Raw genomic sequence first — 15,871 nt, forward strand, 5'->3', positions numbered from 1 at the left:
TCTCTCTCTTAAAAATAAACATTCAAAAAAATTTTGGAAAAGAAAAAAAAGTTTTGAGCTACTTTGAAAGAGGGAAAATTCTAAATATAAGGAATTACTATAAATTTTCCTTTTTCTGGAGAATCTAGGACCTGTGATTTATTGTGTGACTTTGACCATAAGAATGAAAAAGACATTGCCACTTTTCCTCCCTCATGAGGTGTTTACCACAGGGAGAAAGACATCCTAACCCTTTCTGACTCACTTTGTATGGCCGTCCCTTCCTATTCATTTTGCTGCAAGAGACCATTAAGCCCAGCTGTGCACAGCACTGCTAATGGAAATAGATGGTGAGTGATTTGATGGATACGACAACAGGGTGAGACTTCACACCCCAGATTTTATGCTGACGAGTTAGCAAGAAAAGGATCTCTTGACTCAGCGCGGAGGACTTCAAGAGGCACCTCTTGCCTTCACTTCGTCCCTTAGAGATTAACGGGCAATGGGGTCAGGAATTCTCTCTGACAAAGGGTTAGCACTCATAGACTGGCTGAAGAGAGTCCAAGAGCCTCTCCATATACCACCTTTACAAGAAACACAATCTCAGTGTTCTCACTAACTATGTTAGGTTAATCCTACTGGAACATGAGAGGGAAAATAAATTGCAACTGGCTGAAGAACGCAAGTGAAATGGCTTGCTTCTTGCTGAATTTCTCAAACCTCTGCCCTCTGCTTCATAGAGTAAGAGTTCAAACCACTGAGAAACACTATGAGTCACCTATGGACTTACAGCCTGATTTGGATCCTGTAAGCACTTTTCAGGGAGAAAATGGCACCCTTCGACTTGAAGACCTTGCAATAAAATCAATAAAATACTCCACCGAAGTGTATGACATGGGGTGAGTCACCAGGGTAAATGTCTCAGTCCAAAGTTTAAAGCAGGTCAGATAAGAGGGGACAGTCATGCTTGTCATGGTCATGTTTCCGTGTAAGCATGTGTGGGAAAAGAAACACAAATGCATGGTACATTTAAGTAGTCAAGAATCACCACTAAATAAGCACCTTCCATGTGGCTCATACAGTCTGGATGTCAAATCAGAAGCATGAGCGACAGGTCTCCAACTCTTGAGATGCAGTCGGGACCCAATCTCTGCTTATCCCCAGTGAATGCCAGAAACTCATGATGTAGACAATAATTACAAATTAATCTGGTTTGACACAGAGGTAAAATATGTTTGCCCTGACGCTCTTTTTCATCATGTTTGCATATGATATACAATGACATTGAACTATCTTTCAGATCAAAATTGACATGAAATAATTTAAGGCAATGCACGGTAACAGTATGAGCACTGGACAGAGAGACCAGTGGTTTAAGTCTTCTATTTCTGCCTATAGAGCCTTGGACAAAAGGGCTCTCTTTCTTCATCTATAAAAATCAATAATATGCTGATGCTTGCTTTCTCTACTTCACAGTATTTTTTAGGAATATCCTGGAAGCAAAAGGCCAGTTAAATTGCATGGGAGGCCAGGGGTCTTGATATGGTACCCTAGCAGTGACAGGACATATGGTAATAGGGTCTGGCGCAGGGCTGGAAAAATGTGAAAAGAAAAGGACCTTAGGGTCGAGTGATTTTTTTTTAATGCTTTGTTTTTAATTATGAAATAATTAAACACATAGAAAAATATGAAAAAGAATATAACCAAAATCTGTGTATCTACCAACAAAAGAAATTTAAATATCAAAATTGTGTCACATTTGTTCAAGGATTCTTATGGAAAGAAGAGAAGGAAGGAAGGAAGGAAGGAAAGAAGGTAGGAAGGAAGATGGAAGAAAGGAAGGATGGAAGGAAGGAAAGAAAGAAGAATAAAAGAATAGGAAACTTTCCACATACAAAAAAAATGTATCATTTTTCTTCATTTCCTCTTCAGATGTCACCGCTGTCCCCTCTTTGAATGTATTATTTCTCTGTATTTTTATAACTATATTCATGGATAAGACTAGCTTCTTGCCTTATAAATCGTATCATTCTCTACCTATCCTTTGGTGACTTCTTTTTTTTTTACACAGTATTATGTTTTCATATTTTTTCCCATGCATGTAAATATTTGAATTATTTTTTTAAGTTTCTTTTTATTTATTTTGAGGGGGGTTAGAGAGAGAGGGAGAGAGAATCCCAAGTAGGCTCTGCACTGTCAGCAGAGAGCTCGACTCTGGGCTTGATGTCCCACACCAGAAGATCATGACCCGAGCCAAAATCAAGAGTCGGAGACTTAACCGACTGAGCCACCCAAGCACCCCCTGAATTATTTTTAAATGTATTTTTAAATGTCCTCTTTTGTGTGAGTATAGTAGTCCCCTTCTGTGGGACAGTTACATTGTTTCCACATTGTCACTATTAAGACTGCCATAGTATGCATCCTTCTACATGGAATTTATGAAAAGATAAGCCATTCTCTAGGGTAGAACCTCATGTACTCGTTCTGGCTAAAAAGACCATGCCTTTATTATTGTGCCAGCCAGCACCCACCAACAATATTCTTTTCTCCCCACATCTTTGCAATCACTTGGCTTTATTGGGTGTACTAAAGTTTGTAAATCTGTGAATACTATCTTATTGCTATTTTAATTTTATTTCTTTATTTTTTAAACTTTATATACTTAATTATTTTGAGAGAGACAGAGACAGTGTGAGTGGGGTAGAGGCAGGGAGAGAGAGAAACTCCCCAAGCAGGCTCCATGATGCCAGCTCAGAGCCCGAGGCACGACTCAAACTCAAGAAATCCCCAGATCATGACCTGAGCCGAAACCAAAAGTTGGATGCTTAACCGATTGAGCCACCCAGGTCCCCTGCTATTTTAACTTTAATTCCCCTTATTGTTGATACGACCAAGCATTTCTTTAATCTAATTATTGAGACTTCCAGTACCTTCTCTGAGAATTTCATGTTTATATTGTCTGTCCTTTTGTGAATTAAGCTATTTTTGTTATTTTTATGAGTTATTTATATGTTTTAGATATGAATCTTTTGGTGGATTTTCAGTTTCTATTTTTTTTAATTGATTACTAATTTTATTATATAGGAGTGAGAGAAGATATTTGATCAATCAACTCTGGTTCTCAATTTTTTTTGGTAGTTCTGTTTTGTGCTCTTACATAGACAATTTTTACAATGGTCTTGAAAGGATTGTATGCTCACGAACATTGAGTGCAATATTCTATGCATGTTTGTTAGAGCAGGCTTGTTCTGTGTTACTTAAATCATCTATGGTCTGCATAATTTGACTGCTCAATTTTTTTGGAGAGAAGTGTGTTAAAATTTTAAAAACCATGCTTGTTGATTAGTCAATTTCTCATTGAAATTCTGTCAGTTTTTGCTTGACATGTTTTGAAGCTATATTGTGAGATCTCTACTGAAAAAAATTGGGGTTATTTCTAAATACTTACTATTACCAATCATGCCACACTGAACAGTCATAAACCTAAATTCTCAGACATACATGTATGTATATCCATAGGGTTAAATCCTAGAAGGAACCAGATCAAAGCATATGTGTGCATTTTTAATAATCAGAGAGACTTTACCAAGTGATCCTTCCTACAGTTTAAGCTGAAGAAACCGATTGGAAAAAAAGTGCCTCATTAGAGCTGCATAAATTTTGAGTTAATAATGACTACCATTGGAGAATAAGGACCTTAGTCAAACTTGGTGAAATCTTTAGAAAGTTTTACCTTCCACTTTTTCAACTCCAGCTCTCTTCTCTGCATCTTGATAAGGTGGCTGCCTTTGCTACAGAATCTTAAAATAAATCCATTTCCATTTTCAGAAAACTTTGATTTTGTTCTAATACCTATATATATATATATTTTCACCTGTTTCTTTGGCATTCGCGGGTGTCACTGTTATATACTTGGATGAAAAGACTGAACAGTCACATCTGCTATCTTGCGAATCAGAGTATACTTCTTGAAATGAGAGCATTAGAGATAAGCTGCCCCTGCTTTGCCAGCCACTATGAAAAACACATAACAAAAAAGGAGCCCAGAGTCTTTGAAGAATATTCTTGATAAATTTTGCAAGTTCCAATTTTCATCTTCTTGAAAAATGTTACGATGTTCCCTCTGAATCACCGATAAAGTTGTTACCAGTAAAATTAAGCAGACATTTTGTCTACTTGTTAAAGCTAAAATGCAGGCATCCAAACTGTGCACAAAGGCTATGTCTTTCTTCAGAAGACACACAGCTGATTTTTTTTCCTTAAAAACAGGATGCAAAAGCGTAGGGAAAGTATCATTGGTTTATTAGTAGATGATACTCTCAGGGAAAATTATTTCTTCCGGGGGAGGCTTCCATGGGTTGAGGAAGAGGCAGGAAGTCAGACTGAGATCATCGGAATCCCGACTTAAGACTTAAAACATGTGTGCTCTTAAATAATCAATTTCTCTCTGTTTTGGTTTCATTACGCACAAAACGGGGATAATCAGTTTACCTCAATGGCCAGTGTGTGGTATAAAGTACCTTACACAGTACCTGGCTCATATCAAGACCAGAGAATTTTATTCGGTTGCTGTCAGTCATGGAAAATCAGCATCAATAGTGGTGGTCGTATAGCAATTGTCGTGTGACCCCATCTCATTGGCCAGTTTGCTAGACAAAGATGGAATTACTACTCCCCTGTAACAGAAGAAGTGAAATGCGGAAACGTTAAGTCATAGGCCTAAAACCGCAACTCTATTATTTGATAGGTAGACCAGGAAGCTCTAAGCCAGGTGTGCTGGTTGGTACCTAAGACAGAAATAGTTTAACCAGACCAAGTTCACTCAACTAGATGACTTATTTTAATGAACTCAGGCTTACTGGTGGAGGTTCTAATGGCAAGAGAAATGTGAAATTTTTATGATTTCTGATGACACAGTAAAATACACACACACACATACACACACACACACACACACACACACACACACAATCTTGGACACATCCTTTAACCACGCTGAGCCTCACATTTCACACTTGGAAAATGAAGGTAATACCTTTACAAAAACCCCACACTCTACCTGGGTGGCTCAGTCCAATTGAGCATCTAACTCTTGATTTTGGCTCAGATCATGAACCCAAGGTCATGGGATCCAGCCCCACATTGGGTTCTTTCGTACTATACATGAAGTCTACTTGGGATTCTCTCTCTCTCTCTCTCTCTCTCTCTCTCTCTCTCTCCCAAAACACACACACACACTCACACACACACACACACACTCATTGTGAAGCTCTATGTAAGCACCTAGACTCTACGTAAGGACCTAAAACAGTGCAGGCATCGTTTTAACGAGAACAGTGACAGAAACGGTTAACACAATCACAGTTGCTAGTGATAGTAACCAGAAGTACAGCCACACAAGCAGGAAGCTAGAGGGGCTGGGAGTAAAGGGGCAGCCAATTTCACACCAGCGGTAAACATAGAGCCACACCCTAGAGTCATCACTGGCTGCCATCTCTGAAATGCCACGTGAACTTCTCTGCGCTTTCAAACTCTTTTCTTCAAGCCCTGCTTCACCCTGTCTATTCCTTGAAGCCTCTTAGATGAATGACGGCTTTTTCTAACCCCACTAATTTTTTCTCAAAGATGCTACCATCTTGTTTCCCGCTCTCTATCTGGTGTCAGTTAAGCAGAGTGAAGGAAAGTGGAACGGAGTAAAGGAAAGAGGCACAGGTCATTGCTTCTCTCCTGGACTTTACAGTCCGTTCCTCTCAAAAGCATGTGCTTTCCTGTACTCTGCTCTGAGTCACTATTTCCTGCTCACCCTTTAAAAATCATCTTAGGAACCAACTCCACAAACTTGTCTTGATGTCTTACTCCTCTTCTGCTCCAAGTTAGGTGCTTTGATGGTCCGTTTCATGTGTCAATTTGGCTTGGCTACAGTCCTCAGTTATTTGATCAAACACTCTTCTAAAGTGTCGCCATGAAGGTATTTTGTAGATGTGATTAAAGTTGTAATCAATTGACCTTCAGTAAGAAAGATATTCTAGATAATCTGGGTAGGCCTGGTTCAACTAATTAAAAGGCCTTAACAGCCCAGAGCTGGGACTTCTCTGTGAAAGACATTAGGCATTAGTACTCTCAAATTATAATTCTTCCTAGTGTAATTACTTTTTGGATGCCTAATAGGTAAACTCTCTTTGATAGGAGAACACCTGCCACATAGTAAACCCTCAGTATGGGTTTGCCTAATTAAATTAAATGTCTGATGGGGCGCCTGGGTGGCTCGGTCGGTTGAACCTCCGACTTCGGCTTTCATGGTCTCACGGTTTGTGAGTTCAAGCCCCGCATCAGTCTCTGAGCTGACAGCTCGGAGCCTGGAGCCTGCTTCGGATTCTGTGTCTCCCTCTGTCTGCCCCTCCGCTGCTTTCACTCTGTCTCTCGCATTGTCTCAAAAATAAATAAACATTAAAAAAAGAAAAAGAAATTAATTAATTAATTAATTAAATGTCTGATGACAACCCGATTTTTGGAGTTCTCACATGACAGAAGGAGGAGGGGAATGCTCTGGGGTCTCTTATATGAAGACACTAATCCCATTCATGAGATGTCTGCCCTCACGACCTAATCACCTCTCAAAAGCCCAACTTCCTAATAATATCATCAAACTGGGGGTTAGGATTTCAACGTATGGACTTGGGGGGATGTAAGCACTTAGTCCTTGGCGCTCACCTCTCTTTCTGCAAAAAGGTAATGATTATAGTGCCTACCACATAGAGTTGTTTTGGGTGATAGAGAAGTGCATAAAAATCCCTTAGCATACTGTCGCATATTAAGAACTTAATAGATATTTGCTAGTCTTGTTCTTGCTACTTGAAATTTAGAATAACTCTTTGTAGACTTTTCTTGAGACATATCCAATTAAACATCCGAAAACAATTAGTCTTCATAACTCTGCCTCACTCCTGGGGCTGGAATGCCTCTGGGAGTAGCAAGCGAGTTTGGCCATAGTGCCTGCTGACGTAAAGCTCTGAGACGGGCAGCTGATAACTGACAAGGTGTAGATTTCTCTTCTAGAACTTTCTCACATATAGATGCATCTGGAACTCGATGAAATCTCAAGTCAGTATCTTTGACTTTTCATAAAAATACCAAATTCATACAAGATTATGCAATGCCTTGCTCGCTCAACTCGTCTCTGAAAAAGCCAGAAAGGAAAGGGACTGCTACCAAGGTACCCACGTCTGTGTGGCCCTATCCCATATTAATATAACGTATGTATACCTTGATCCTCGTAGCAATCTTATAAAGCATGTAGAGCATTTGCAGTCTCCCTTGGACAGTTCACGAAACAAATTATTTGCGTATCGATCTATCAACTGCGTAAAGGAATTAAGAATCCATGCAGCCTAGATAAAACATTGGGGACACTTCCTACTTACAGATTTTGTTTACTAGTATCTCTGCCCTGCGAACCCAGATCTTATGTACTCGAAATTATTATTGGGCTTCAAAAATATAGGGACAGAATATTTCCCTTTTTTTTTTTGCAAGTTCCAACCCCAACATTATGAGTTGTACCTTGTTGAGCAATCCACTTTACATTTTCTGAGCCTCAATTTTTTTGACCATAAGGTTAGGGATAGTAATACCTCCTTAGAAGATTGTGACAATTGCTAGTAATAACACAGAAAGTGGTTCATAGAACCCTTCCATGAAATGTCAGCGACATCCTTTACTTTCAAGAGGCCATTGTATGATGTAAGGACAACAGGCTGGCCAAAATGCTTGTTTCCCCAACCAGATTCAATAGGGATATATAGGCGTATCAAGCAAAATAGCCAAACAGTAAAGGGAGAAAGATTGTGGGCCATCTTCTATATTCCTCAGTGACCAGCATGGTCACTGGGTCATTTTTACTTTACCAACTTTCATCTGTGATTAAGGAAAGCAAAATGTACTTCTGTTTGACTTTCATCAAAATATCAGTACCTACTCATATGGTCTGTATTCTGCTGAACACAGGGTTGTCCTTCAGGAATATCATTAAGAAGAGAGTTATAAAATAGTAAAAATCATCAAATTTACAAATTTCACTTATTTCCTCTATCTCCTTTTTTTTTCAATATATAAAGTTTATTGTCAAATTGGTTTCCATACAACACCCAGTGCTCATCCCAAAAGGTGCCCTCCTCAATACCCATCACCCACCCTCCTCTCCCTCCCACCCTCCATCAACCCTCAGTTTGTTCTCAGTTTTTCTATCTCCTAAATTACAATCCTTTTTCTCAAAGGACGGATGCCCTGATATATTATTCATAAAAACAGATAAAACATACTTAACCCTTCTCTGCTTAACGATATGACCAACACTGCCACTTGCCGAATTACTTCTCTGCCTTATACCCAACCCCAAATCTGAGTTCTAAATAACTCAATAAAAATGATTTAAAATGTGGGGTGCCTGGGTGGCTCAGTCGGTTAAGCGTCTGACTTCGGCTCAGGTCATGATCTCGCGGTCTGTGAGTTCGAGCCCTGCGTCGGGCTCTGTGCTGACAGCTCAGAGCCTGGAGCCTGCTTCAGATTCTGTGTCTCCCTCTCTCTCTGACCCTCCCCCGTTCATGCTCTGTCTCTCTCTGTCTCAAAAATAAATAAACATTAAAAAAATGATTTAAAATGTAAGTTAATGCTATTTATTTCCCAGAACCAACAGCATACTTTATGTCTCTCAGCTGGTGTAACATATCAAAAATTCTGATAAAATTCTTAGGATCCTAAAACATCTTTATGAGATAGAATATTGAGCACTTTTATTAGTCATTATGTCTCAGGCACTTTGGTTTTGTCTCATTTTAGAAAGAACAGAGCACTCATAGAAGGACTCCCAGGCAGAGGCTGTTACTTCTCTCAGCTGCAAAAAGAGAAGTTACCACCCTGACATTAAAGTTACCAACTCTGTTTACTTTTGTGATTGCAGGAAGCTCAGACACTCCTTCTGTTTCTTATCTTCACCCTTACCCCAGTCTCCACACTTGACCATGTGTTCCACTAATGGACCTGATCTCCCCCACCTCCCATACCCTTCCACTGTCCCCTTGGATAGCTACCAACCGTCGTATAAAAAACTGAAATTAAAAAACTCAATCTTAACTTCTTTGAAGTTTCTATTAACTTTCTTTTTTTTTCTTTTTTCTTTTTTTACTAGACTGAATGTGGGCCATCCCATGAAGATATCACTTGCCTTGAGACCTTCTCAAGTGGAGAATGATTTTTCTCACCCCCCAAATACCTCAAAGTCATTTCCCGTTTCATTTCCAAGCCATTTATCATCTTTTTCCCATAAAAAAATCTTAGCTCTTAGATTTTCAGGTTGTAACAATCACTGTCCTTCCTTTAAAAAAAAAATGTTTGGGGTGCCTGGGTGGCTCAGTCGGTTAAGTGTCCAACTTTGGCTCAGGTCATGATCTCACGGTTCGTGGGTTCAAGCCCCGCATCGGGCTCTGTGCTGACAGCTCAGAGCCTGGAGCCTGTTTCAGATTCTGTGTCTCCCTCTCTCTGACCCTTCCCCATTCATGCTCTGTCTCTCTCTGTCTCAAAAATAAATAAACGTTAAAAAAAATGTCATTTCCTTACCTCCTGACATCCCTCTCATTACTTTTAAGATGTTAAGATGCTCATCATCTCTGTCTCCACCCCTTATCTCATCACTTCCCTGAAGACACTTGAGATACTCTTGGATCATCCATCCCTGACTCTGCTTTTTTTCTTCATTTTCACATTTGCAGTTATCTTTGCCTCCATCCCAATTCAGCCTTCAGTTACCATCACCGACGTCATCCTCGGTATTTATGCCTTTATAAATTGCAGCTTACTGATTCAAGAAACTCCACTCAAAAACGTCATCTTTTCCTCTACTGCCCAATCATTAATTCAAATGTTATTAAGGTAAAACTTGATACATCACAGTATGTAGATCTTAAATATTTAGCTCATGTAAGTTAGGAAAATGAATATCCTTTTTTTTCCCACGTGGCCATCATTTTTTCTGGGTTTCAAGTAATTGTAATTTAATTTAATGTCTGGTTGTATTTCTCCTCCGTGAAAGTCTTATATTACATTCCTGATACTTCATTGTTTTGTTTTTCATATATGGGTCTTTAATCTCCTTAGCCCTGAGTTTTATGCGTGGGATGTGCAGATACCCAATTTTCGCAGCATAATTTTTTATAGTGCTATAATTATCTTTTTATGGGGGTAAAATACATATAACATAAAATTTACCATTTTAATCATTCTGCAGGGTTCGGTTCAGTGGCATTAAGTGCATCTACATTGTTGTGCAACCATCACCACTGTCCATCTCCAGAACTTCTACATCTTCCCAAACTGAAAAAGTACCCAGTGGACCCTAACTTCCCATATTTTCTTCCCACCGGCCCTTGGCAATCACCATTCTGCTTCCTGTCCGTATGGATTTGATTCCTCTAAGTATTCCATTAGAGCAGAAGCATATAATGCTTGTCTTTTTGTGTCTGGCTTCTTTCGCTTAGCGTTCACGCTGTAGAATGTACCAAAATTTTCTTCCTCCTTAAGGCTGAATAACATGCCATTGTATTTTTATACTACAGGTTTTTTTTTTTTTTAATCCATTCTTCTGCCACTGGGCATTTGGTTTGTTTCTACCTTTTGGTCACTGGGAACAATGCTGCTAGGAACCTTGGCGTTCAAATATCCATCACCTTTTATTATGTGTTAATATACATGCATGGGTATGATTCTAGATGTCAATTATATTGCATTGACCTATCAATCCCTTGACTAATATCATATGTTTTAAAAACTCTTGCAAAAATAAGTCTTCGTATTTAGTGGAGAAAGTTTCTTTCACCTTCTTGTTCTTCTGGAACAATGGTCCAAAAAATTAGCCTTTCTCGTTTTCATATAAATTTTACTATCATCTCATAAGGTCCTTCCCCCAAAAATATTGACAACACTGATTTTGCTGGGATTACATTATACCTATCAGTTAATCTGAGTAGAATTTAGTTAAGTGATTGAGTCTTCAAATGCATGAATGTGGTGTGTTACTTATTTAGTGATTCTATAGATCTTTAATAAAGTTCTGTTATGTTCTCTGTAGAGGTTTTGCATATTATTGGACTTATTCTTAGATACTCACTATTTTTGTTGCAACTGTTAAGAAAATGGTTTTCACTTTTATGTCTACCTAACATTTTGCTGTTGTATTGAAATTCAATACATTGTTGTACCTATTGCAAAAATTGCAAAAAAAAAATGCACCTAATTGATTTTGTACCCGTGGCTACTGCTAAGCTCTATGAGAAGTTATCGATTCTTTTCTATTTTCTATATTAACAATATGTAACTTGAAAATAATGAGAAATGTGTTTCTCCATTTTTTTATTATTTTACTCTCTATTTGTTTTCCTCCCTCGCTCTAATGGCCAGGATCTCTAGGTCAATGTTAAATATTTATCCTCAAAGGGAAAATTTCACAACATTAGCATTATTTACTATGTATGTTTCAGGTTTTTTGAATACATCTTTCCTCAGTTTAAACAATTTCCTTTCTTTAGTTGTCTAAAATTTTTAAACATAAATAAATGTTTAATTTTACCAAATATATTTACTTATTGATTGAATAAGATTTTTGTCCTTTCACCTAATTGCTTTCTAATAATTGCTTTTGTAATGTTAAATTAAACTTATCTTTCTGCAACAAATCCGTTTTCATCATGATACATTAATCTTTTATATAAATGAGATTATATATATATAATAATATATACAGAGAAAAGAGATATATGAGAAAAGTAATATATATTACTTATATATCTATTACTTTTCTCTGTATATATTATGATATATACAACCACACAGTCTCTTTTTAAATTAATTAATTTATTAATATTGAGAGAGAGAGAGAGCGAGAGAGAGAGAGAGAGAGAGAATCCCAACCAGGCTCCACACTGCCAGCACAAAGCTCTGACGCGGGGCTCAAGCTCATGAATTGTGAAATCATGGCCTGAGCTGAAACCAAGAGTCAGACGCTTAACCAGCTGAGCCACCTAGGCACCCCGTTAACCACACGGCCTTAAGGATCCCATCAACTGTCTCTACAAACACTAATGTAGGATTCACAGTAGAAGAGAAAGTTGAGAACTATGGGGATGCCACATGTATCACCCTAAATAAGAAGACAGTACTTTGCTGTATGAGAATAGGGCTTTATATGATCTCTGGAATAAAAAGCATCTTTGGAATCTGTTATCTGCATGCTTATTTCTTTAAGTGCTGCTTCTACTCATTCATGTAGAATATGGAGTCTGACTCATCCCTAAATTCTATAATCTTAGCTTTGACTTTCACCACTCGCCCTTTATAGACTGGCCATACCCATAGACTTTGATAAAAGTTCCTTATTATTGGAATTTTTTGATGTTTGGTCCTTCATATTTGGTCATTTTTAATTCTCATAATATTATCATATTTGATGTATTTCTACAAATTACTCCATACTGGAATACAATGTAGTCGAGGATGGGAAATATTCTTCTGCACTATGCCATCAACAAATATTTACTGGATTCCCAGAGGGGCTGGGAACCATAGTCAAAATGAAATACTATAAGATATCCTTCATGTGTTTCTCCAGTTAGAAGGAAAAAGTTACATTCTCACATGTACACCTTGACACAAGAAAACAAGAATCCAGGGAATGGAACAGAAGAGTGTTTCTAAACATGACTGGTCATCAAAATCATTGGGGTAGTCTCAATTTCAAACGTCTGGGTCCAGCCCCCGAAGACTGTGATCAGTAGGATTGTACGAAGCATAGGATTGTATGTATGATTTTAAAGTAATTTTTGAATACATCGGCTACACATCCAACATGAAATTTAAAAACCACAAAAGAATAATCAAATGAAAGGTTTTCTCATATCCTGTTCCTTTGCTTGTCTTCTCAGAAGCAACCACTCATAAAAATGTCTTAGTCCTTCTGGATGGACTCTCTCTCTGTCTCTGTCTCTGTCTCTATCTCTGTCTCTCTCTCTCTTTTACAAAAGCAAGCATTACATACACATTGTTCTATATTTTGCTTTTTCACTTAATAGAACTCGAGATCACTTTATATCCTCAGGAAAAAAATCATCTAGACAAAGCATGTCAATATTGAGACCATTCCTTTTATATCCAAGTAATTGAGAAACAAATTGCCATGCTAGAATGATTCCCTTTAAAAAAAAAAACTAGAAATATCAAAGTATGTCAGTTTTTAAATTTTGACTGCAAACTACTTGTATACTTCAGGAATTTTCAGCAACAGCAAAATGCTATTGCCAATACAGCTGTGACCATTCAGTCTTGGGTATGAGGTTGGATATGAAAACGACAAATAGCGCGGAGACCTTCCCACTAAACGTGAAGTTATTCACTACCTGTTTATTTTTTAGAATTCCCATAAGGACCCTTTTATTAGTTATAACACAATTGTTTGCAGCCAAAGCAGAAAGGATACAAAACTACGTTTACATCAAGAGAAGAAAACCTGGACTATTTGAAAAAGAATATAAAATGAATCCCAGCAATATTTAACCTGAAAAGAAAAACTTGGAAGATCATGCACTCTTCTACATTGAAGACAGTGGTCAATGAAAACTGAATTTCATTCCTTTCTGGTTGGCACAATCTAGATGTTTTAGTCTTTTAAGTTTTGAAATTAAATTCCATTTCATCCGAGAGGCAAATAATGGTGTTATTGTTATTACCTCTGACTTTAGAACCAATTTTTATGGTAAAATGAAGAATTAAGAATCATATCAAGGGAACTGGCAGGAACTCCAGCTTGATTTATATGAACTTACCTTCAGCATCCCAACTGACAGGGGAGATGGAGGAAATGTAATGCTTTTAACAAGAAAGACATGTGTATGGCATGCAGAATACTTCTTTTTTCTGCCAGAGTTTTAATTTTCTTTTCTATAAATTTGGAATGTTGGACTAGATCAGAAAACCTTGGCTCATGCCCTAAATCCAGCTTGCCACCTGCATTTGTATACTTGTATATAAAGTTTTATTGGACCACAGCCACATCCATTTGTTAACATATTGGTTATGGCTGCTTTTGTTCCACAAAGTCAAAGTTGAATAGTTGCCATGAGACTATATGGCTGCAAAGCTAAGAATATTTGCAGAAGTAAGGGTGCTTGGGTAATTCAGTCAGTTGAGCATCTGACTTCAGCCCAGGTCATGATCTCATGGCTCGTGAGTTCAAGCCCCGAGTTGGGCTTTGCGCTGACTTTGCAGAGCCTGCTTTGGATGATCTCTCTCCCTCACTCTGTGCCCCTCCCTGGCTCACACACAAGTTCTCTCTCTCTCAAAAGTAAACAAACATTTTTAAAAATTTTATATAAAGGAAAGAATATTTGCATAAGTTTACAAATCCTTGAACTTGATAATAATGACTAATAAAATTTCACATTGGTGGAGCACCTCCTCTATGCTAAAAACTTCATATGCTTTACTCCACTTACATTTGTAAAAATGTTTAAGATGGATGCCGAACTTTGAGTAGTCCCTAAACTCACTTGGGGGAACTGATCTCAACTCAGGTTCAATAACTTTAAAGTCCTCATTCTTAAACAATAAACACCCATCTAGTTCTCAAGACCAGATATATTTGCGGAATGTGTATAGCCTATGACAAGATATGAAGGACGTGAGAGGTGAAATGTAGATTTATCAAATAGGCTATTTGAGGATAGGCATGATATCTTCCTTTTTGTTTCCCTAGTAACTGTCGCAGAACTGTTATATAGTTAGCACATACTAAAAATTGTATGAATGCATCAACTCTGCAGGCTTGAGGGAAATTAATATTGTATAAGATGGGGAGAGGCAACATAAAACCATGATAGAAGTCAGATATATTGTGGAATATTCCTGTAAAGGACATTAAGAAAAGTAACATGTTCTATTTCAAGCAGGAAAGATCAAAGTTGAAACTAGCCATACTACCTTTGAGTGAGGGAGCAGATCAGAGTGGAATGAAACTTGGACCCAGCTGAAGAAGATGTCTTCCAAAGTACAGCTTGAAATTCCAGTTTCTTCTCCAAGGCATGGAATATTTATTGTCATCAATCTAGAAAGAGCTGTCAATACAAGTTGTAACTCTTTCTGCACACTTTCTTCTGTGAGCAGACTTCCTAGACAAGGGGTTCACTGTCTAGCTGGAAAATATCATGATTATTCCTCTGGTCACACCTCATTCAAAGCACATCATTCAAAACATTTGCTTGAATAATTCCTAACTTCCTGTAGTGAGTCTCTAACCAGCCCAGCCCAAGAAAAGTTAGGTCCTAGCCAGCAATATAAGTGATGTCACCTAAGTGTCAACACAAAGTGAGCAAACATTTTAAAATTTCTAAAAGAGAGAGAGAAATAAAGAGAAAGAAAAAAAGAAAGATAGAAGGAGAGTTTTATTTAAGTGGGGACAGCTTCCCAAATACAATCTTCACAAAGAGTGCTCCAGAGAAGGAATGCTTAATACAAGATTATGCATGTTTTTTTTGTTACATCAGGCATTCGAAATCATCTGGCCAAGGACATTTCATACAATTACAAACTTTATCTGCTGCTTTTAGCATCTGTAAGGTTGCAGGCTTCAGAACATTCTCTTTATTTGAAATGTTTCCTTTAGGTTATTTGCTAACAAGGCAGATGTATAGTGGGTGCTCGGTGAAGAAATAGAGCCCATGCTTTGAAGTTTGGTGAAGTCATTCTGATCTTGATAAGAGTATAGCTTCCCTGGGAGCCCAGGAGAAGAGCCCACAGACATTAAAAGTTGAAAATTTCCTTTACTGCAAGTATCATATATCAGTGTGGGAAATCG

At 37.9% G+C, this 15,871-nt stretch overlaps 1 long non-coding RNA gene across 1 annotated transcript; it reads right to left on the reverse strand.

Moving 5' to 3' along the window:
* Positions 1–4,516: 4,516 nt before the first annotated feature.
* Positions 4,517–15,126, reverse strand: LOC122468428. Its single transcript, XR_006293236.1, has 2 exons — positions 14,998–15,126; positions 4,517–4,655 (listed from the first exon to the last, which is right to left on the reverse strand). It is a non-coding gene; the product is annotated as an uncharacterized LOC122468428 (long non-coding RNA).
* Positions 15,127–15,871: the final 745 nt, after the last annotated feature.

Source organism: Prionailurus bengalensis, chromosome B1 (genome assembly GCF_016509475.1).
Source record: "Prionailurus bengalensis isolate Pbe53 chromosome B1, Fcat_Pben_1.1_paternal_pri, whole genome shotgun sequence".
NCBI classification, from domain to species: Eukaryota; Metazoa; Chordata; class Mammalia; order Carnivora; family Felidae; genus Prionailurus; species Prionailurus bengalensis.